The following is a 12,035-nucleotide window of genomic DNA, read 5'->3' as shown; positions in this document are numbered from 1 at the left end:
GACACAGTTGTTACAATCGTCGGCATCGATGAAAAAGTTCGTTGGCTTTTGGTCTTTTGATGTATAGTCTTTTGATATAACGAACATAGCGGTTTTTTTTTTGTTTTTTTTTTGTTTTTTTTTGTTTTTTTTTTTCTGTCCAGGCGATCATGTATAGAGATATTTTTCATCGAGTATTATTGTCTTTTTTTTTTTTCGAAGCTTTGTTCGTTTCAGAATCGATCGGTGGACCATTTCCTTTCATCTCACCGCAACTCTTCGTTTTCTTTCTCTCTCTCTCTCTCTCTCTATCTATCTCCTTCTCTCTGCTCTCGTACTTCGTTTTCTTTCACTGCGTTTCTGTTCATAAACGACGCAAACGTGCTCTATCTTCCTTAGTTTACTCTTTACGCGAAGATACTTTATATTTAAGTGAGTATCGTAAGTGGCTTCTCTTTGTTAATAAAGTAGCACATTATTGCCCCTCTTGGTCCCTTTCTTACTCCCCGTCCTTCGGAATGCATTCCGACAGATACCGTTTAAAGATCCTTCAACGTGCATCTTTCCGTCGAACAATGTAATCGAATTTCTCGAATATCTTAGCCGACATTCTCTTGCATCATCATTATTGATTACGTGAAGTCAAAGACACATGCGTAAACTTGACGTTAACATTCGGCTGCGCGTGTCGGAAATCTGATTGATGCAGAATATTTTCAGTAATTTCGTTGAGGATCAACCCGCACTTTTGATAAAATGCTTATCATGCGCACAAACGAATATGAAATATGTATAAAAATACCAAGTGTGGCCTTATACATCAATCTTGTACAGCTATATATATATATGGTGATGCTAATGAACTAGAGGGAAGGGTTTAAAGCGGCTACACAAATTCTTCCGTTGGTCATCGTCGATGCCACAATAGAGAGACGGCTCAGTCGGTTTCCGTCTCAACCGTTGGATGGCGGTTCCATGATCCTACATCACCGACTCCTCTTCGTCTCGAGAGGGCGAGAAAAAGAGATTGCGTCATTTTCCTAAGATTGTGCACGGCACAAAAATATGCTGTTCGAACAAACGTTTTCTTTATCTCGAATTCCCCCCTGACAACTCGTACAATTTTCTCTTTAAAGAAAATGACATTATTATTGCAGAAAATAGTGTCTCCTTGAAAAAAATCGTCCAATTTTTTTTTTTTTTTTTTTTTCTTTTCTAAAAATACAAAAGACAGACCGGGAAGGAGTAATTGCATTTCTTCTAACGTGTCTGACCGTCATTTACAGGGATAAAATGAAAGGGATGATTACAGGAGGGAAAACACGGCGCGTTAGCAACGCCGGAGAGCGGGCGGGGTCCGTCTTTTCCTTACTGCGCACTTTCTTACCCCTCCGCGTTTAACCCTCGAGGACGCCGCTACGCGGCGACGGCGAGGGGTAGGAGGACGACGGCGACGGCGACGGCGACGGCGACGACGGCGACGACAACGACGGCGACGACGACGACGACGGCGACGGTAGTTAGTTCGGTTCGCGGAAAAGGCGGCGGCGCACGCCTTCCTGCTATCGTCCGCGCGACCTCCTTGCTCCCGCTCGATTAAGCGCTTATTAGCGGCGCGTCTGTTACCTACATACATATATGTATACACGTGTGTACGTGCACCGTGGAAGACGTGCGTGGAGGACGACGTACTACGCACCGGCGTACTACATAATGTACTACGCATCGTATCGGCGCACGGTTAACGTCCAGCCGACACGAGGCTGCCGCCGCGGTCACTTGGACACCGACGACGGGGACAGCGACCCTTGTCCGCGTACCTCGAGCGCGACATCCGATAGCTCGCCGCTCGATGTAGGTAATTAGAGATAAAACGACGCACATTCTCTCTCTCTCTCTCTTTTTCCCTCGCGATATACGCCCGATGTAAGCGAATCCTGCGCCGATGTTTTTGTATCGCGTCGCGATAATCGCGCGGCATTTTACAATAAAGTCTCTCTCTTACGTGGCTGGGCATACGATTTCCGCGTGATTTAATCTCGCGATGAAACGGGAGAGAAATCAACGAACGAACGAGTATATTTTTTGTCAAGTATCGAGCAGACAATAATTAAAACGGCATTTTATTTATCGCTGCAATCAATGTAACGCGATATCGGGCTGGTTGGTGCGCGCGACGCGAATTGTAAAGTTTCTGCGATTGATTTCACACTTGTCTCTCTCAAAAAAAAAAAAAAAAAAAAAAAAATATTGCTTCCACCGATGTATATACATCGGTAGATCGTCGGTGTATCATGATTCTGCGTATGTCGGGAGAAGTGCTGTGACAGCTCGACGTACTCTCGAAACGACGCTTCCGGCTGTCTTTTACCCGCGCAGAGATTCCAGTTATCGGTTATACATACACACACACACACACACACACACACACACACACATATATATATATATGTGTGTGTGTGTGTGTGTGTGTGTATCACATCACTACATAGGTTTCCCTTCGGGAGAACTCTTTGCGTCAGAATAGATCATCGAAGCCTTGAGCCGCGGTTAGAGTAGAATATGCGCGTATTACGGATGGAAACTCGGAAATCCATTGCATTGTCCAAGTCTTGGCCGATAAATTTTACCTCAAGGATGCGTAGATAAATATGCGAAGCACCGGTCGACACGGTCGGGGAATATTACCGGGTATCTTTCGAAACTACGTAATTTACCTCTCCTCATCTCGAGCGTACAATGTATTTTTTCGTATTCGAGATAGCGCGCAAAATCGTAAATACCTCCGATTTATAGCTTGCAATTTATATCTCTCTATTTCACGCCCCATTACTTAACGAACGCGATTCACCAGGTATATATACGAATCTGGCGCGAAGAATGACTTTGTTCTCGGTGAACAGTAATGGGCCTCTTAACCGGTCGTCGGGCGACATTTCGCACGCCAGGCAGTTCCAGATATGTGCTCGTAAAGCATTACGTCGCATTCCGATCCACGTTAGATCCGCTTTCTAACGGCTTTCCGTAAGTCGCGCGGCGGAGTATTATATATATCCAGCATGTGTACTTTTCCATCATTTACTCCCTCGCGCATCGATCGGCATCGATGACGACGTACCTCGATAATAATCTCTTTATGTAAAGAATCTAATTTACTCAACAATGTATATGGGACAAATTGCGCCTCCATTTACATTCGATGCGGAATCGGATAATTTGTTTTTTTTTTTTTTTTTTTTCTTTTTCACATTTTCGATCTTTATTCTTCCTGAAATTTTATTCGTCGTTAACCGATCGCGATGCGCGATTGGACATGGGCCAAAAAGTTATCTGACCCGACGTAGAATGACTCGCGCACGCCTACGCCGTATAACATAATTTTCATCACGCAACCCATTCCGCATATTCAAGCCTCGAGATCGTGAAAATTTTGGCATTGTTTCGCCGTACGTCGCTTTTATATGCGCGTCAAAATGGCACGTTGCCATACCAGCGAGTGAAGACCGACGCGACGAGGGGTTATAAAACCCAGAGAGAGATCGGGGATCGATCGGCTACGTCGTGATTATCATCAACGCGGATGTACGTAACTCCGTCGTGGCCTCTCACCGCCCACTTACGACCTCCGGAATACACGGCCGCGAAATTGTCGAGCATCGAATTGCGCGTGCATAACTATTAGAGCCGTGGTTCTCGGACTCTTCCCGAGTTTTATACGTATACCTTAGAACCCCAGGCATGTGGCAATGTTTTGGCTCGCATCGATCGTCCACCCTTTATACTGCGGCGTAGTATCGCACTTCCTTTTGCCCTTCTACTTTTACTCTCTCCCACCACGTGCACACGATCCACCTACGCCCCGGTTCACTCAACCAACCCCTCGGACAGCAGCGATTCTCAATCTTCAGACGCCAATCATGCGAGTTCCTATTTGAAGGTGTTGTTTCACACGCGCGTTTTTTTTTTTTTTGTTTTTTTTTTTACAACAACATCCTCGATACTCGAAATGATCGAACCCGTTTATTTTGTTTGGTAAATAAATAAACATGCCGTCCTTTTTTTAAGTCGAAAATTATTTGCCTCGCTGTATCATCTCGAATTACGATGTTATTTCACATATAGCGTCGTTCGGAATGGCAGGAACGTTCGATGATGTAATTCAGTGATATGGATATATAACTTGTTTTTCCACGGTACTTGTATCTAAAATAACAAATAATAAATAAATAAATATGCAAAAATAATTTAATTACGATATGCGCTGAAGAGCATTTCGATAATTTGTTGCATCTTGATATTTTTCGTTAATCAGATTCCGTCGAAAATATGAAAATAATGGATGATTGCAATATATATATATATATATATATATATATATATATATATATATATATATATATATATAATATATTGCAATTAATAATCAGTGTAACTCAATTGTCGGTGAAATATGGAAAATATACTTTTTACGGCAATTATCGCATTTAAATGTAATTTATGCAATGATGTAGATATTTCAATAAAAAGTGTACTTGAGCGCGCCTACCACGTGTCGCGCTTATTGCATCGTAATCTAATAATTTTATATATCTTGCATTTGCAGTTATAAATGGCTACGATTGATCACGTTCATTTAACGAATTAACTTAACGGGATTTTTTACAAACGTGAAAGGCATACGTGGAATTCGGACAGAAATTCTACGTATGCTCTCATTTGGCACATACGTGAAACGCGTAATTTTGTTTGGACAGTGATAAAGGTATAGTGTTTGTTGTCGCTTCTCGAGAATAACGTTATATCTCATTGCGTGGGTCTTTATCGGCCGCGGAGCACTTAAACAGATTAGTACTCGTTATACACAAACGTTCCTTTGTGTGTTTTTCAAAATATATTTTTATTTTAGGACGCTCGCCTTTGGAAAACATCGTGTATATATGTGTGTGTATATATATATATATACACACACACACACACACACACATATATATAATCATGATTAATCTTGAGAAAAATATCTGAGATGCCATGCTGATAGCACCCACCGGTCATATTAATGGCGTCACGACCTTTGGACTGCAAAGGAAGAGCATCACGTTTCGAATATATATCGCGCGATAACGTTCTGCTATATGAATACAGTTATCCTGCTTTCTGTAAGCTTTGTAACTGAAAGTTTAAATTTATATATATATATATATATATATATATATCTCTCTCTCTCTCTCTCTCTTTGTAGAATTATAATCAAAAGAGTAAAAAGAAATTGCTTAGATGCAATTTATGAAAGTTGGTTGATAATTATGAGATAATATAATGGACATTACGATTATTTATTCCGTTATCTTTGAAAATTCGCTGAATCTGAATAACAAACGAGAAATAATCGCGTGCTAATAATATTAATTCTCTATCTCGATGCGTGCTTGACTCGCCGTTAAGAAAGCTGCACACAATTATTCGTGCCATTTGATGACACAGCGTCGTGGTATGACAAGCGTCCCAGGGACGCCGCACTTCGATTACGTTAGATGACGCTATCCCAAGTAACGAATGACAATAGGTCGGATAAATAAACGCCAATTGAATCGAAAGGACTGAAAAACGCAAGACAATCTCCTTTTCATTTCACGCTCTCAATCGTACAAAACACAATAATACAAACACGAGTATAAATTGGCGAAGACGTAATTATATCGTGCGTCCGAGATATCGGGGGCGTCGAAACGGAGAAGAGAGGAGAGGAGATAGCGTGGGAGCAATCTGTAATATCTGGAGCACAATGACTGCAATGGTAACAATGGTGGCAGTGAGCTATAACAATGGCGACATCGAGCAGGAATGCGCGAATAAACAGACGGGACCGAAGTAATCGCGGCCGACTCCACGTCGTCGTAGGTTGAAAGCGAGCGTATGTCTCCGTCTTCGTCTTGGATTGGCTGGAGATATCAGGAACGACGAGGAAGAAGAGAGAAATTGGTCGAGAAAAAGAGAGAGAGAGAGAAAGAGAGAGCGGCGGAGAACGGTATGTATCGACCATCTCCTTCCATTCAATTTGCCGTTTCGGTAGAAAGGCGACGGAGAGGAGACCCGGTGACGACAGACAAAGACGGTGAGAACGAGAACGCCGCTCTCAACGAGGAAGGAAGATAATCAAACTCGACGGGTTGCGAAACATGCCTTTAGCCAGCGCGAAGAAACGGAGTTATCGTCGCCCCTGATATGCCCTTGACTACGTTTTTTTTCCTTTTTTTTTTTTTCTTTTCTATCTTCTCGCTAGTTTTCGATGAAGGCAATTTATCGGGGAGCGATATCGTGTTTATCGTTTATCTGAACGCTCCAGATGATATCTCTCGTTCGCTTTATATCTACTGTACAACGTATCGCGCGATACTCACAATAAAGTACACGCGCGGAGCTGCGTACTTTATTGTAACTACGTCTCTAATTAATTGTATATATACCTCTCCTCGGTGCATCGATCGATCGCGCGTCGAGTTGCAGTTACCGTTGCGCGGATATTACACGATATTACGACATGCCATGGAAATTTGTATACGATTGTATATACGATTTATACATTTAATATCACGAGAGTGCGTATCGTTACGTAATTGCGAACGGTTTAAAACGAGAGGGACCATATAGATTGTCAGAGTCACAGAAATTGTGCGGATTGTCGCGATATTTTGTTGACAGCTCGATATCAGGATATAATAACCGGATGTAATCTCTGGAAAATCTAAAGAATCTGAATCTCTTGTCTTTCCTTGAGAAATCCCTCGAATTCTCTTTTAAAGAATATTTTTCAAAAATTGCGTCTTTGATATTTTAACCTTCGCAAGCAGTCGACCAAGTGAACAATCGGATGGCAACCATGTGTGACTTGCAACTTTATAGTCACAAGCAACCTTAATTATAATTCTTCATAATGAAAGAATGAAAATGTTATGCAAATGAAAACGCTTTGCTTTTACGACAGTCATGTAATTTTAGTCGGTACTTTTTCAAATCTAATATTTCGAACCTTGAGCGGCTCTTCATTTTTCCCTTCGCGATCGTGCAACAAGATTAAAAAAGCGCGCGCAATAAATATAAACTCATTACAAAGTTACGTGTTGCGTCTATAAAAGTTTCCTAATTTTACGTAGAATATTTTTAACGAAAATATCTGGTAAAAAAAAAAAAGGGTCAAAAGGGAATATTCCTCGAAAATAGTTTTACAAAATATTCGAGCGCACACGAGTCTCGTAATAAATCGCGTATTTCTCACGAGCTACAACGAGCGCCAATGTAACCGATGTCTTTTGCTGACACCCGTTCGATTGGCGGCAACCGAAGCAGATTATGAAGTGACGCTTGGCAAGCAACGAAGAACTCGAGCGCTCGACCGGGTGTCGGCGAACCTGCAAACGCGACAGCACAAATATCTCGTAGTAGAACGTGGACTCCGGCGGGGCCGGCGCGGCGCGTGGCGCTGTGAATGAAGCTCGTTCCGCTCGCCTGCTTCCACCCCGCCCCGGAGAGGGGTACCCCGGTGTCTTCGACGGTACCCCTCTCCCCCTTCTTACCATTCGCGACTCCTCTCGTCTGTCGCCTCTGTTCCCCCCCCCCCTACTACGTCGCTTTCACGATGTATTCCTTGTCCCTCGCTCTCGCTCTCGCTCTCGCTCTCGAGCGTTCGCGTTCAGTTAGATCCGCGTTAAATGGACGAACGCGGACAGTCACAAGTGAACTATCACCGTGTTAATTGATTTTTTTCTTCTTTTCTTTTCTTTTCATTTTTTTACGGATAAAGTAAGAAAGTATTTTTTGTATACACACATACAAATGGGAAATAATTTGTTGTTAAATTATTATAATTAAAGAACGCTTATTTATTGATATTTGTTCGCGATTGTATTTATATTCGTTTGTCTAAAGCTGTTCGATATGCGTATGAGTACACATGTGAAGCCGGGCTCAGACCAGATAAACCGAAACAAATTCAATCGCGAACAAATATCAGTAAATAAATGTTATTTATAATTATAATCATTTTATAAAAAATTCATTTACATAGCAAATTTTTTCTCAAATATTATCCGTAAAAAATTTTTAAAAACTATTAATTACCAATACACTGCAGCTGTACGCATGTGAGATACACGTACAGCTGTAAATGCACGTGATCCTCGTTCTATGTGTTGACATGGCGGAGCTGATCACCGCGTAAAACGATTTCGCGCGCTGTCCGCTTCAAAAACACGATTACTTTCAGTGCCTACCGGATCGATTCGCGGATTATCCCGCTTATTGTCCAGCAATGTAGCAACCTTTTTGAGGGCTAGGATCATTATCCTGATTTGATGCGATTCTGATAATTGCGTAATAAAGAAGAAAGGATCAAATTGCAGAATTGCATTAAGATCAAAAATTATACGTCTGATATTTTGCGTATCATCGAAATACAATAAAAGATTGAAAAAGGACGTGAAACGTTGCAAAGTTCAGAAGCTGATGTATTTCGGGCCGGCAATAATTCTATCACGGAGGTGATTCTATGCGGAGACATGCATACGTTCCTTACGCTAAATTTATCCGGATGATGAAATTTTCGCTGGTATTTGAAACTGTAACTTGACATTTTCGAGCCCGCGTCCGAAATTCTCGGTGTCACGATGACGACGGTGTCACGTGCTATGCCGCACGTATTCTCGAGGCTCCGTATGTATTTACTTACTACGAAATAAAACTATGAATAAGACAGCGTAGGTAAATCTACGCGCATTGCGTGACCGATTATTTTCCGCGTAATTGTACATGCACATCTTATGTATTTAGTGCATGTCTGTACAGCGCTTTCTTATTTCAGCTACATCGCAATCTTGTAGATTGTGATTATTTTATATCATAACACGTTATTATTATTATTGCAATATCACCGCAATCTTGCTAGGATTCTTTTTCTACAAGATTGTAAAACTGATAAGATTGCAAAGTTGTTGATTACCGTAGCGGTAATTGAAAGCTTCTAACAGATAATGACAGATAGTCTATTAGTTGGCACACATATACATTTAAATAAGTAAACATTGTGTGAACACAGGGAGCGAACAAGAGAGAAGGAGGCAGAGAAAGAGAGAGAGAGAGAGAGAGAGAGAGAGAGAGAGAGAGAGAGAAAGCTGGCCTTGACACGACAAAAATGATTGAAAATGTGTTTAATCATGCGTCATTTGTGATCTACGTTGAAAAAATTGATCGATTATAGTTACTAAAATGAATCAAATTGTAGATGGAATTGAATATTTGATAATTATTTTACCACAAATTTGTGTGTAATAATAGTTATTAAAATATTTCCATTACAAATGAATATTGTTTATAGTTGAGTCAACTAAATTTAGTAGTATAACATTTATATATTAAATCAGTCATCAAATATTTGAGGACTGTAATCAAATATTAGATAAGTATTATTAAATCATTCAGTTTGACGTTATCAGAGATAGTTGGTTGTTTATGTTAGTTCAGTCAACAAAACATTTCATAACTATTATCAAAAAGTTTCCTTCAGTGAGACGATTGTTTTCAATTTCATATCACAAAATCTGAAAAAAATGAATTCAGATAATGTATATATTTTATGAATGATTTAGAAAAAATATAGTCCAAATTCAGAACGAATTATCTTCAATTGTACGAGTTTTAAGTAATAGTTAGCAAATATATCTATAGTAATATTTATCAAATCTCTCATTTGTAGTTGAATCAATTAAATGTAGATTCTCCGAATTAAATTCTTCATTCATATCCAATTAAATCTTTCAGTAATGGTTATAATAATATCCTTTTTTTTAATACATATGAAAAGTAATACTTTTATAATCTTTCTGTCCTATGAGATACTTTTGGCAGTTTTATTAACGCACAAACGAAGCACAGAGAACGGCTTGACCCCGAAAACGAAATTCAACGAATCGTTCAAAGACGTTTGACCGTCAAGCGGCTTGTCAGGTTCATCTCGTGTCGCGAACGTAGGGGTACAATCTCTCGCATGCCACGGCGTACACGTCTCGTTACAGCGTGACAGCGTGACCCCCTTTATAACGCAATAAATCAATTACCGTTTATTATTAAGAGAAATCTACGCTTAATCAAATCATGTTACTTAACCCGAGAGTCACGGCAACCAAGAGGTGGTATTTATTTACGATTAAGTATGGACGTTCCAAATTTTTTCTTTCTCAGCCACTTAAACACTCGTGGGATCGCGCGGCCAATCTTACTCCCAACGTGAATAACAATTCTTTGCATATTTTCTAGCATTATGTTCATTAAAAGACCGAGAGATCTCTTGCTTAGATAACAGAGTTGCCAAGCAATTGTTTTTTTTTTTTTTTTTTTTTTTTTTTTTTCCAAAAGAGACGCGCTTGATTAAGCTTTGTTTTAAGTGCAGGCGTTTCTAAAACGTTAAGATCAAAGTTTTTTTCTTTTACATAGAACTATATTATATTATATAACCTTCTTTCTATTCATCATTCTGCATTTAAAGGCATAAAGGTAAAATTATCAAAAAATATATTATATTTTATTTATCTTATAATACGTTAAGATAAATTATGAAATATAAACTATTAATTTTTTATGATTATATCTTACTATTATATGTGGAATGAAGATAATTAACTAGTAAGAAAGAGAGTTTTGAAAATATTTTTAAGACTGAAACAAAAAATCGTGCTTATCACATAATATCTTCTTCGAAATCAAATAATTTTTATCTGAAATATTTTTTGACACAATATTTGAGGAGGATTATTTTATTTTACTAGAAGTGATCATTTTCTGAAGGACTTAGTCTGTATAGTAAAATATGAAGAGTAAGATGTATATATAGAATAATTATATAAATTAAATGTTGATTTTAAAAAAAAGATACGAAGGACGAAAAACTTCGAATGAAAAGTAGTGTTTCAATTTCATTTTATTCACATTTTTACATTTAATTTACTGTACAATTATAATTCTTTTCCCAGAGGTAACACCTTACAAGTATAAATGCAAATAGAAAAAAAAGTTTTTTTTTTCCCAATAAAATACGGCTTTTTTGTGAAGAATCTTTTTCGTAATGAATGAATTGACGAGAATTTTGCAATTAAAATGTTACCAAACACGACATAATTTTCAATTCGATGCATAATAAAAATTTTTGTTATCTGAAAATTATCCTCGTGTCGTGTTTTATGTAATTTGTCGCAAAAATTTCATTAAAATTACTTTCGGAAAAAGATAAATTATATGGACCTAATTTTTTTATTATTATATTAACAAAAAATATGAAGAAAAATAATATTATATTTCAAAAAGTTAAAAACTAAATTGCTTTTTTTCTAGGTTTATTTTCTATTAAAAAAAAAAAAAAGAAAAGTTTTTTACATCTCTAATTACCATGCAACAAGATTATCGGATGTTTCCTGCTTTTTCTCTCTTTTTCTCTTCCCCTCTTTTTCTCTTTTTTTTTTTTTTTTTATAACGTAGCTTATTCCCGTCAGGTATACCTAATCCATATATACTTTGCTTTTCGCATAATGAAAAACCGCGTACAGCTTTTGCTGGAATCGCAAACGATGCGAATATTGCCTCTGGACACACACAACTTGGTTGGCTGAGCGGCTCTTAACGGATTTACCTTTCTGTGAAAGGTTTGTAGTAACGCGGGGAGAATACCGTTTTCTAACGAGAACACATCCGGGCAACTCTGTGGCGGACAGTTTTATGTACAACATTATTCGATACAGTGTTGCTACGAGCGAGAGCGAGCTGCATTCCAAGCACCCCAGGCTTATTCGATAATTTGTAAATCGCACGCACGTTATCGTGCTACGTTACAATGTTATAAATATTTTCTGAAGATATTGTCATGCGAATCATCATGACCCCGGTGCAGTCTGGATAACAGTTATAAAAATATATAGAGCGTTGTGGTTCATAAAAAATGCGCATGAAAATGAGTGCATATGGTACTCGTGAGAGTAACTAGTAAGATATGTATCAAAATACACTTTACATAATTA

The 12,035-nt window shown here is 38.7% G+C and overlaps 1 protein-coding gene across 1 annotated transcript in view; it reads left to right on the top strand.

Annotated features, from left to right (window-relative positions):
• The window catches only part of Inr-2 (insulin-like receptor-like), a 48,505-nt gene that overhangs the window by 6,040 nt on the left and 30,430 nt on the right, over positions 1 to 12,035 (top strand). The gene's annotated exons all lie outside the window — the stretch shown is intronic.

This window comes from Anoplolepis gracilipes, chromosome 10, assembly GCF_047496725.1.
Source record: "Anoplolepis gracilipes chromosome 10, ASM4749672v1, whole genome shotgun sequence".
Classification (NCBI taxonomy): domain Eukaryota; kingdom Metazoa; phylum Arthropoda; class Insecta; order Hymenoptera; family Formicidae; genus Anoplolepis; species Anoplolepis gracilipes.
The sequence above is the reverse complement of the archived record's forward strand: the minus strand, read 5'-3'. Positions and strand labels throughout refer to the sequence as shown.